Source organism: Thamnophis sirtalis, unplaced genomic scaffold, assembly GCF_051295495.1.
Source record: "Thamnophis sirtalis isolate CommonGarterSnake01/CBP01778 unplaced genomic scaffold, rThaSir2_p1.2 scaffold_3, whole genome shotgun sequence".
Taxonomy (NCBI): domain Eukaryota; kingdom Metazoa; phylum Chordata; class Lepidosauria; order Squamata; family Natricidae; genus Thamnophis; species Thamnophis sirtalis.
Window position 1 is genome coordinate 92,834,475 of NW_028261383.1, and position 13,275 is coordinate 92,847,749.

The following is a 13,275-nucleotide window of genomic DNA, read 5'->3' on the forward strand; positions in this document are numbered from 1 at the left end:
ACTAACCTTCACATAGACCTTTATGGATTCCCATCTTTCTTCATCAGATATCTGGAATAAACTCCCAAGGAAGATTTGGAATAAACTCCCAAGGAAGATTTTATCTATATCTACATCTAAGGTGGCGCAGTGGTTAAATGCAGCACTGCAGGCTACTGCTAGATCAGCAGTTCAGCAGTTCAAATCTCACCGGCTCAGGGTTGACTCAGCCTTCCATCCTTCCGAGGTGGGTAAAATGAGGACCCAGATTGTTGGGGGCAATATGCTGACTCTCTGTAAAACCGCTTAGAGAGGCCTGAAAGGCCTATGAAGCGGTATATAAGTCTACTGCTATTGCTATTGCTATCTACATCTACATCTACATCTACATCTACATCTACATCTACATCTACATCTACATCTACATCTACATCTACATCTACATCTACATCTACATCTACATCTATATCTATATCTATATCTATATCTATATCTATATCATCTATATCTATATCATAGCATTCCTCCCTCCCTCCCTCCCTCCCCCCCCCTCTCTCTCTGTGAAAAATGCATATAACAACTAATTTTTACCTTCAAGGTCCAATCTTTGGCAAGAATGTGCTCTCTCCCATAGCCTCTGATTCTTTCAAGGGGAAGAGACATTTTGTTCTTATAATAACTCCCAAACTGACACTGAGATTACCTTGCCACCCTTGGGAAGGTGTACACAGCTGCCTTGATTTTTTGATGGAAGACAGGCAAATCCCAGAGGGGGCAAAGAAAAGGGAAAAGGTTTTTTTTTGTTTAGGTGTCCAATCAAATGTTTTACTACTAGTTGCTCTTTGAAAACTGATAGAATTGAAAAGCAGAATAGAAAGTTGTGAAATGGAAACAAATAACATAACAATTTAAATGACAACACAGAGCAGATTCTCTATTGTTCTATATCTTAGGCTTACTAATGCTCAACCTGCCATGGGGCTGATCTTTACTTACTTTTCACAACGCCTTTTGAACATTTAAACAGTCTTAGACAATTACCTCTACAAGTCTAAAAAGCTGCTTAAATGCATTGCTCCCTGATGCCCTGCAAGCTGTTTGTTCACTGTTTCAATGGATGATATTTTAAAAAAATGAAAACAGCTTTGGATAATTCCGAAGAGCCACCTAATAATGTTTAAATATAAAACAAATGAATCAGTATTGCAAAATCAAACCATAATTAGAGATACCTATGTAAGAAATATTGTATTACATGTAAGACAGAGTGTACATTAATATTACAAAAAGGATCAGTGTTATTCTAATTTGACTTTCTTGGCTGATGTGTTTCTTCTCTCATGCATTTTCCACTAGGCACAGTCAGTATTTGACTGCTTTCCAAACATATGGGAGCCCGCAGAAACAATAAATAAGTAGAAGGAAATCCAATTTGGCAAAATGCATATTATGCACATTTTTCTTAGGGTTGTTTTGTAAATATTTATAAGCACTCGAGGTATTTGAAGTGTGCAGTTCTTTGAAAACTGGCACTGGAATTAAGGCACGTTTCCTCCTGCTCTGTGTCAAATCCTTTGGTTGCTTGTTTCTCACTCTCTCTTTATTGGATCTGAATTAGAAGGCTGACACCACAGTTTCACACCTTTGGAAACCCAATGGATTTTTAATGAATGAAAATGTGGGTATAAAAATTGATCTCAAGCTCAACCATTTGAATCTATGTTGATGGAGGCAGTTAGAAATACTCAAGATGGTAGCTGCAACTGTGCAATTAACCCCCCCCCCGTATCACATCTGGCATGTGCACAATTCATGCCAAAGGAGTGGGACATTGATCCCATTATCATGATTGCCAGTTTGACATTTTTGTCCGACTTGAGAATGGGCTTCTGTAAATACTGCAGAGCTTGCTATGGTATGGTATTTTTATTTGGTAATGATCTGGATCTATGTCTCTTCCCTCTCCTGATGCTAATGCCTTAGTGCAGAGATGGCTAACCTTTTACATCACCACATGCAGACTGGCATGCGGGAATTGGCACACAAAATCATCCCACCTGGACTGTGTGTCCTTCCTGGCCTTTGCGCATACAGGAGTGCCGAAACCCAGAAGAGCAGCGTTCCAGTGTGTATGTGTAAGCCAGCACCGAAACTTCTGGTTTCCGGGCAGGTGCACCCCTGACAAACAGCTGACCATCATGCATGCATGTAATGTAAATCTGGATGCATGCGCACCGGAATGATGGTCTTCCAGGTTTCAGCACTTCCGCACATGCGAAGGCCAGCTGACTGATATGCATGTGTGCACTGGAGTGCAGAAGAGGAGCCAGAGAGGATGTGCATCCTGTGTAGGAAGGCTCTGGGTGCCGCTTCTGGCATGCATGCCATAGGTTCACCACCACGGCCTTAGTGGGTCTTTGGAACAAAAGATAGACCAAGAAACAAGCAATTAGGTCTTTTATATAAAGGACAGGGAATAAATTGGGAGTTTTCTTTCTTTTGAGGCTATGATATATGTACCTGCTTTAAAGCCGTGGCACGACAAAACCGCGCTCGTCAAAATAGCGGTGATAAAATCGCGTCGCTAAAGCCGCGACATCATCACCGCACGTCATCACCGCGCGGCAACAGAAGGGCGCTTTAAAACGGCACCGCAGCAGAAAGCCGATTTCAATTAAGGTAAGGGTTAGGATTAGGTTTGGGGTTTGTTTTAGGGTTTGTTTTAGGGTTAGGTTTAGGGATAGGGTTAGGGTTAGGGTTAGGGTTAGCGTTAGGTTTAGCGTTAGGTTTAGGGTTAGGTTTAGGGTTAGGTTTAGGGTTAGGTTTAGGTTTAGGTTTAGGGTTAGGTTTAGGATTAGGTTTAGGGTACTGAGTGCTTGGGAATGCGCGGATTTGCCCTCCGCGATTATGTCATCGCGGTAGGGTCGCGTTTTTCCTTAGCGCTTTGAATGGCGCGAATTAGTCTTTGTGCTTATGTCTCCGCGGATAAGGGCTTCACGGATTTGTGGTGGAACCCTTTAAAGCATAGACCCAGCCTTGAAAACCAAAGAGAATCTATGAAGGAGATTTTCTGGGTGGGGCCAAAGAAACATCTCAGACATCTCCTAAACTACAAGTGGAAGGGCTGGAACAAGAGAATTGGAATGCCTAAACCATAGTCCTAAACCATATTTTAAAAGCTATTGAGCTCTTAGTGTCTTTCTGATCTTGGATATTGCACTGCAAACATTTCATTATCAGGTTAAGTAATATATTCAGTGTATGGAGTAGTGAACTTTGCTGTTTGTTTACATGTGGTGGGTTGCCCTGCCAGTCTTGGTTGGGGTGTGGTTGCTTCCTGGATGGTTCCTTGGTCATGGTATTGTTTTTTTCTTCCCAAGCTGTTTTCTGCTTATCAGGAAGAAGTTATTTAAAATTAAAATTATGTTTTTAAAAAACACCAGTGTATCACCAATTAATAATTCCTACTAGCACTACACATGTGCAAGGAGCTTCTGGGTTGAGAGGATTAGCTGATGACATCACCATTGTCCATGGGACACCCGAGGGGGCTTCTTTCATGTCCCTGTTATTTTTTTCCACCAAAGTGGTACCTATTTATCTATTTGCATGCTTTCAAACTGCTAGGTTGGCAGTTGGCTAATATATTGATTGATTGATTTATATTTCATATTTCTTAACCACCCATCTCCTTTGGAGATTGCTCCTGGGTTAAGTAAACCCAAAGTAGAGGATGCATAGTTGAACAGTATAAATAATTTAAATTTATCAAGTCAACCAATTTATGATTCTCATAGAAATATCTTTGTTGTATCTCAGAAGAGAGCAGTTGTTAAGAAGAGAGGTGTCCCCCCCAAAAAAACTGTTTCTGAAAATAACTGTTCAAGCCACCAACTTGCTTAATTTTTAAGTTGTTATCCTTTTATCAATTAGTTGTAGTACCTTGATTGTTCTATTCTAACAAATATTCAGAAACATACTTCCTTTAGTTCCTTCTGAATTGAGAATATGTGTGGATTTGAACAGCTATAATGGTATTAGAGAATTCATTTAGAATATAATCAGCATATAATTACAGAGCACCCAGTTAAATTGCAATGAATGGCAAGTGCTAGTAGCTCTCTCAAACAAGCAAAAATTACACATTTTTATCTCCACGGGGACGCTAAGAAGCAGGAAAGTCAAATTTGAAAATCTTGTATTATGAATGAGTTTGAAAAATTGTCATTGTAAATTTTAGAAGGAAATGATGTTCTGATTATTTCTTCAGATGGACATCATCGGTACAACAATCAAAATACGTAATTTCTCAAACTAGTCCTAACCTGCACCTCCAGGTATCCTGCAGCATCTGAAACTAGTCCCAAAATCATGATGCTCAGACTGCTATCTAGTTCTCTAACATAGATTACCAGTGCTGTAGTTGGACAATTAAATGTCCTTTACAGGTCTTTGAGTTAATATGAGAATGTGGTAGATAGAAGGGGTCAAAATGTTGGGTTGAAATCACAGACCTATTTTCCCTTCTTGTATATTTAGGCCACGGGAATATCTACACAGAGCTACCCAAGATTCTCCCAGTTTGCATTGGTATTTCATTCATGTTTTTACATTCCTAGACTATTTCAAGGGGTTATCAGTTATTGTATTAACAGGTACTACATTTGTTTTGGCTTTGGCAATTGCTGAAACCCGGGTTTAAATGGGATGTGTCTAGGTTTTATATTATATTTTCAGACAACAACAAATTAGAGTTTGAAGCCCGACCATTATGATGCTTTTCAAATTCCAGAAATTGTCTTGAAGGAAATTTTGCATAAAGCTCTTAAAGGACAAAAAAAAATGTGCATGCCCTTGATACAGTGATACAATTCTTTACTTATACATTTGTGTACCCCTTCTGAATGCTTATACATTTGTGTACCCCTTCTGAATGCTTATACATTTGTGTACCCCTTCTGAATGTGTTAACTTAGTTCATATTGTGGGATCTTTTTGGATTGCCAAACCTGTACCTCCATATACTTATCATACTTCCGAATTGAGAAAAGCATCTGAAAAGACAATTGTTTTATTCATTGTCTTTTTTCCCTGAATAACTGATAAACTCAACATTTTGCTGCAATTTATAGTTCTAATAGTAGTATGGTAGTGGGTTTTTTTTCTTTTTATGTTGTCCTTCCCAAAAAAGAAAACCCCAGGTGAACATATTCCTTAGTTTTATATTTGTAACAGTGATTGTTATATTGATATTAATCCCAGATGGTATCCATGTAAACTTTCATCTGATTTTCTCTAACTTTTATTTTTAGTATTGCTCAATAAACTAAAGGATTGAATGACACCTACTGCCTCTTCATTTGGCTGATCTCGGGTCACAAAATAACACTTTATCCCTTGGAAGTTTTCTTTATATCCAAGGTGCCATATCTTCTCCTTTCATGATCTTTATCGTAATTCTCTACAGCAAACTCTCAGATGTAATAAACTGTGTTTGCCAATATTTACTGAGCACAGTGTCCTAAGAAATGTAGTAAAATAAGGGGCTTTGGGGCTGCAGAATATTGCAAGTAGTCAGTTGATATAAGCATGAGATTCAATATGATATTTTGGCAAAGCACTTGTGAGTTCAGAAGTACAGAAAAACTGTATTTTTTCAGTGTTTTCACACTCTGCTTTTTGCAATTGCTAATAAAGGACTAGCTCAAATTAATGCATAGAATTGGGAACAATTCCTATGCTTCAAAAACCCTACCCTTATACCAACGCACCAATCAATTCAGAATATTGTGCTGATGGAATGCTATCCATCTATCCTCTATCTATCTATATTTATCTATCTATAATTTATCTATCCATTCATCATCCATCCATCCATCTATCCATCAATCCGTATATTTGTCTAGCTCAATCTCATAGAGAATAAAGAGAATAAAGAAGGAAAGAGAGAAAGAAGAGAAATTAAAAGTGCAGAAAGGATAAAATAAATAGAAAGAAGAATCTTCCAATTTCCTTTACAGCAAATGCAAGTATAAACATATCTCTAATTCTATGATTACAAAAAAGTTATTTTTATTAACCTTTTTTTTCCCTAATCATCAAAACCACAACTTACAAATCCATTTTTTCCAATTCATGCAAAATGTCTTTCAGAAGTTTCCAATCAGTAATGAAATACTATGTATCAACACAAAACCAACCAGAATCCTGATAGGCTGCAAGAAAACTTCAGTGTTATTAAAATTCATGTTTCCCCTTCAAAAGTTAACCTCGCTGTCTCTATTACACTAGAATTTAGCTTGGGATCTCCCAATTACAGGGGTAATACTGTAGCTTCTGCCTAGCCAACAGCTAGGACATCTGCCTCCCAAAGAGTAAACCCATCTTTTCCTATGATAAAAATGAAGATACACAAACTTTGATACCACACATAGAATAAATCATTTTTTACTCCAAAAAATTCATACATAATTTGCACTCTTAGGCTGGTTAACCTGTAGCATGGCTTTCACCATGTATCACGTCACAACATTTTTATCCTCAAGTGGAAACTTGCATTAATCAAAACTTTTTTTCTAATAATATCTTGTCCAACTCCACAAAACTCATCACATCAACTCTCTTTTTGGTTATACAAAATGCTGTACTACAAACCGTACTATGGAGTCACTTGGGCCTATTTTATCTTAATCAGCCCAAATATTAGTACAATCCAGGGGTGAGTTGCTAATCCCGTTCCAACCGGTTCGGTTGGAAAGGGGCCGGCGGTGTCCTCGTGCACGCACGCAGTTCACACATGTGTCTTATCGCCTGCGCGATGCTCCAGCTGCTCGCGGAGACTCACGCAGGCGCTGTATGTGCCATCCAGCTGCTCGCGGAGAATTGCATAGGCGCTGTATGTGCCATGCGCCTGCGTGGAAGCACAGAAGCCTTCAAAGACCGGTAAGGAGTGCGGGCGGGCGGGTGGACCCTTCGCCATTCCCGGAAGTTACTTACTTCCGGGTTCGCCGACCAACCGGTTCGCGGGGACTGCCGCGAACCGGTTGAAACCCACCCCTGGTACAATCCCAAGGTGTAAGGGGTAAAAATAAGCACCTTTGTACTTGCAGAAAATTCCATGTTCAATCCATGTGATTTCTAAGCAAGGCTAGAAAAACCATTGCCAAAAAGTCCTGAAGAGTTACTGCCAGTTATTGTTGATAATGCTGGGCTAAATAAAGTAACGTAGTGATTCGTTATAAGTCAGATTTCTATATTGTTGAGCCTTTATGCAAGAGTATTGAGAAAGATTTGCCTGCTTGCAACATTCCACCTAGCTGGGATACCACACACATATTATTGTTGTATAGGATCCTACAGGATGTCATATTCCATCAAGGCTTCAGTAATGGTAGTCAGTATTAGTTTAGGATGAGAAGAGATTATGTAGCATAAAATATATCTTTGCACTGGGAATGTGATCATTTTTATAAGTATGATCAATAGGTTCGGAATTTCAAGAGGAATACTAAGGTTATTAGGTTAGGGGGTTCAATTTTCATAATTATATGTCTTCTTTCAGTACATAGATTAACCATCTATATACCAACAGCAGTGTTAAAATTATGTTCAGTTTGTATACTAGAACACTTGCATGTCTGCTCTTGTTAATAATTATTGCTCCTCAAACCAAATATTGATAAAGGAAATTCCTGTTAACTATGTCCTATTAATAACATAATTAATAGGAGATAGTTAACCAAAACTTCCTTTATCAGTGTTTATTGATTATTTATTATACCTTCCACAGAGGTTTAGGCCAATATCCTTCTGTGAGGTAAGTAAAAGACTCGAAGAAGTCAGGGGTTTTTTTTTTTATGCCTACAGGATAAGGATTTCAATCTAAGTCCCCAGTAGTATGTTTCTGTAATTAATACACGTTAGGGACAATTTTAACTGCCATTCCTCATTTATAGCAATAGCAATAGCAGTGGACTTATATACCACTTCATAGGCCTTTCAGGCCTCTCTAAGCGGTTTACAGAGAGTCAGCATATTGCCCCCAACAATCTGGGTCCTCATTTTACCCACCTCGGAAGGATGGAAGGCTGAGTCAACCCTGAGCCGGTGAGATTTGAACCGCTGACCTGCTGATCTAGCAGTAGCCTGCAGTGCTGCATTTAACCACTGCGCCACCTTGGCTCTTAACACATAACATACTAATTAAGTGCAACAAGCATTAGAAAGCAATTTATTTACTTGTGAACATTGCTATACTATATTTTAAATAGACATTGGGGTTAAATTCAGCCCAAGGAAAATTCAAAATAAAGCAGAGTAGTAAGTTTTAAAATGATGTTGGCCCATCATTTATAGAGATATCTTGAGACTGGGAGAGCTTATCCTATAACTACCATTTGTATTTATTGGTTTGGTTCCATCTATTAACTTCATATTACTTGAGTATGTAATATGCTCTTATGGAGTCCATAGAGAGCTTCTGTATGCTTAGCAGCTGGTGTCTGTAGAAGTAGGTGATACTAATGGCTAATTTCTGCCTGAGTAAGCAGACCTAGGAGAGCTGCTAATATCCAGGAATGCACTCATACTGGTATATTTGAGTAGGCACAAGTCACAAATTTATGTGACAACTACTTAGACATCTGACTGCTTTTGGTATCTTTTGTAAAATAATTTATTTGCCCAAAGAAGTAAAAATTAAATAAAAAAGAAACTAAAACTAAAGGAAAACATGGCACATGTGCATGAAATATAATTACACCAGAGAGGATTTACATTTTGAACAAACAATGCAAAGTTGACTATAAGAGGTCATACTGATCAGCCTTTCTGTTTCTTCTGTAAAGAGCCAGTTCAAATGCTGAAGATCAACATATTTTTTTCAATGTGCATTTTGGCATTTGGGGTTATAGTTTCGTTCCTTCATCACCTCCTTTCTTATGCTCCACTGCAATTCTAATAAACTGAAAGGATCTCAGAGATCAGCAAATTTGGAATCTTCAGTGAGAAGATTCAACATTACATACATATTTTAAATTTTTAATTCTGTTTTCAGTATAAATGCCTTATCTCTACTTCTATATTTACCCCTATATTTATTTGTGATTATTATTGTTGTTATTATACTTTATTCATTAAACATGAAACTCAGCCAACTGAACATTCAAAAATGTATTACAAATACCATTGACTGGTGCTAATGGTTGATACGGTTTGCTGCCAGTGTCCGAGTTATCAACCAAGTACCTTTTTAAAATATAAGATGTTCCGAGTAGCACAGTTTTTTTGCAGTTCCGCTGGTGTTATTGCAGGAAGCTGCAATTTGTTGATGTATCTTGTAAAATTCTTGGACATAGTACCAAGTGCCCCAATGATAATGGGTATCACTGTTAAATGCTTCATCCATAGCCGTGTAGTTTCAATGGCCAGGTCGTAATATTTCATTATTTTTTCCAGTTATTTTTCTTCGACTCTGGCATCTCCTGGAACAGCGATATCAATAAACTGTACACTTCGGCCCTCTACAACTGTGATATCTGACGTGTTGTGCTCCAAATAACAATCTGTTTTTATTCGAAAGTCCCACAAGATCTTCATTTTCTCATTTTCCATAACCTTTTCCATGACTTTCTGGATACAGGCAAATCATATTTTTTACATAATGACCAGTGGGTTAATTTAGCAACTCGGTCATGTCTAGCTTTGTAATCAGTTTGCGCAATTTTGCTGCATTCAAATATTAAATGTGAAACAGTTTTGACTTTGTTACTGGAAAGTCAGCAGTTTGGGTTGTCAGTGGATTTTTGTATCTTCGCTTTCATGGCATTAGTTTGTAGTGCTTGTTCTTGAGCAGCCAGTATTAAACCTTCCATTTCTTTCTTGATAGTTCACATCTTAAGCCATGTCAATGTCAAGTTGTCATCACATTTTCCTTCAATGTTTTTCAAGTGCTGTCCATCATCATCATCGTTGTTGTTGTTGTTGTTGTTATGTGGTTAATCTTTGGTGAAATTCACAGCCTTTGGGGCTGGTTAGTAGCTCAACAGTTCAAGTCCTAACCAAGGACCTAGGAACGTTAAGGTGACGTCAAAGGATGTAAGTTGTTCCAAGTTTTTTGTTAAATCAGAATTTTCAAGTCAGGTAAATTTAGAATTTCCAAATAGTGAGGTAGCCCTTTAGGTATTGCTCCAAGGGTTCCAATTACAATTGGGACAACACACGATTTCTTTTTCCACAGTGGCTCAACTTTAATTTGCAAATCCCGTTACTTTGTGATTTTTTCTTGCTGTTTATCTTCAATTCGTGCATCTCCAGGTATTGCAATGTCAATGAACCATACTTCTTTCTTTTCAACTATTGTTATGTCAGGTGTGTTGTGGGCCAAGTGCCTACATGGCACTTGTGCAAAGCATGATTCATTGTCATAAGCTTCCTTGTTTTTCTGTCCAAATTGTCCAACTCCATTATTATTATTTGCCTTCAAGTTATTATTGATTCCTGGTGAGTACCTGGAAATCTCTGCAGTTTTCTTGGCAAGATTTAAGCATCTGTGATGACATCTGGGCAGGTGGGCAGAGTCTCCTGCTACCGCCACTACCGGTTCACCTGAACTGTGGTGAACTGGCAGAATACCACCTCTGCATCACAGGATGTAAGCTGTTCCAAGTAAAACTACCTTTCGCAATTAACTGATGGTAATTTTTTCACTGCTGATAATGTTCAAATGGTGCTCCATATGTTTTGGGGTTGCACCCAAGGCACCCATAACTTTTGGCACTATCTTTGTTTACTTTTTCCAAGGTCATTCCATTTTCAGGTCTTTATATTTTTGTGATTTACCCCAGTTTTCTCTTTTTTCTGCTTTCTCCAGGTATCCCAATGTCCACTGCCCAACTTTTTTGTCTTGCTTATTAACAATTGTTAAGGCTGAGGTGTTGTGGAGAGATTATTAGTACTACAGTAATTTTGACAGCTAAAGTCAGTGATACAAATGAAATCATGGATTTGTAATGTGGCAGTGATGTGATGAAATCACTAAATAAAATGATTTTGGGAGATCTCAAGCACTGTAAACATAATGTTTGAGAACTGTGTATGATTTGGTAGACTGGCAACTTCTGTTTCTGAGCTCACAGGCAAAAAAAAGGGTTGAATCCTCATGTTTGTTTATTATTGTCCGTCCTTTGATGTAGATCAGACTCAAACATCAAAGTCAAGAAGACTGAAACTACCTTTGCAACAGTGGTGAATATCTGTAGTTTGGGTGTAGGATAAGGGTGAAGGTTCATTCTTTGACTTTGTGGGTTGGTTTCCAACTGTTTCATTGCCAGGCTATGTAACATCTCCAGTGGACTTTAAGGAATGTCAGTGTCAGTGCTTGTCTGTGGGTCTATCAAGTGAAGGTCTTGTGATGGTCAGCTTTGAGTCATCAGTGAGTCTTGTGGTGGGTCTTGTGATGGGTCTTGTGATAAGGAGAATACATCAGGTCAGGGTCATTGGGAGGTGCTAGTGGGGGTGTTGCGTAGGTTGGTCGAGGATCGGTACTGTCTCTGGTTGGCCGTGTGGTTGATTTGGATTCTGGGGGATTTGTAGACTGGCTGTAGGTCAATGTGTCTGTTGATGGAATTGCTTGTGCAGTGCCAGGCTTTGATGAACTCATGAGTGTGGCAGGTGGTAGTGTGACCAGTGATTTTTGTGTTGCTGCAATCGAACTGGTCCTGTTTGGTGCCAGCGAAGGGTAAAGATTAAGTATTTGGCTTCATGGTGTTTGATTGCCAGCCGGTGTTTCTGGATCCTGGTTTTTCATGAAGTTATAGTAACAAAATCTTGCAACTTTGATATTTTTTTTCTACATTTCTTTCTATGCAGCACTTGACCAGATTATATCCTGTTTGCCAGCTTCTCCTAACAGATTAAATTTGGTTGTGTCCTGGCCTTTTTTCAGAGAATCATCCTGGTGACAGGCAGGCAAATGGCTAGCCAGCATCTCAAATCTTTTAGATGTAGTCTAATACTGGGCTGAAAGCAATAATCTGGCATTAACCCTTTGTCTCCACTACAGTCTCCACTCCAGACCTGATCTAAATCTAGCTACATGAATCTGCTTGTATTCAAAGGAGCAAAAAAAATGGTTGATATAAAGGAAGTTTTTTACAGTACAAATAGCAGATATGAGAAAGGGTTAAACTCATTGTTCCCTACATCAAAACCTCATGCCATTAGTTTTTAAAACCCATTCAGGTATTGCATTTGATTTGGTCCTAAGATTTTGGAAGGATTTTGAGATTCATTGCACACTGCCTCGCTACTGTGATAATGAAAATTCCGCAAATATGCTTTTCCAGGTTTTTTTTGTTTTGTTTCATCTTTTCTTTTGATAAGAGTTTTTCTTCCCTTCAAAGTGCTCACTGCATTGTCCAAACGCTGATATCCCTATGTATCCATTCTTTGATTTCCATTATAGTCTCTATTCTTCTTTGAAGGATGATCCCCATAAGAATTGTGGGTTCTTCTTCTGAATAACTGAATATAGGCATCATAACTGGAAGAGCTGCTTCATTTTGCATCCTTCACCTTCTCTTACAATAAAGCGGTGACTTAAAAGCATCAAACTGTTTGTCTACTGGATATAACTTTTTTTTCTTTAATAATCCCAATACAACTGTTGGTGAGATTAAAAAAGAAAGATAAAGTCATGCAATGGTTCATGAAGGAAATCTGGCCATCAATTTGAGTAGTGACTTTAAATTTCAGGTATCGTTTACATAAATTGCAGATAAAATTCCAAGCATCCTTAGCAGGCTTTAGCACTTCCACATCATTGGATAGCAACATAGCAATTCTTAATATATTCACAACTATAGACAATAAACTTCACTGAAAATGTTAAATTTGCTATGTCCCAAAGATGATGCATTAGTTGGTATTTTCATATATATATATATATATATATATATATATATATATATATATATATATATATATATATATATATATATATATATATATATATATATATATATATATATATATATATATATATATATATATATATATATATATATATTCATGGCAGGGCAATAGCACCTTTGACAGTCACATGATCAGGAACAAGTCAAAAGATGAAATATAGGAGTGGAAAAAATTATATATAACACAGTTCTGTTTATTGTTGAAGTTTTTGTATCTCCTAGGGGGAGCGGGAAAGCATGTAGAGAAAGCATAGAGAAACATAGATATCATGAATTTTCAAAGCATGCAAACATTCGAAGATTGTATCCAATGCTCTCTGTTTAT

At 37.9% G+C, this 13,275-nt stretch overlaps 1 protein-coding gene across 1 annotated transcript in view; it reads left to right on the top strand.

Moving 5' to 3' along the window:
- TRPC7 (transient receptor potential cation channel subfamily C member 7) overlaps positions 1-13,275 on the top strand; it is a 138,999-nt gene that overhangs the window by 42,675 nt on the left and 83,049 nt on the right. The window lies entirely within an intron of this gene.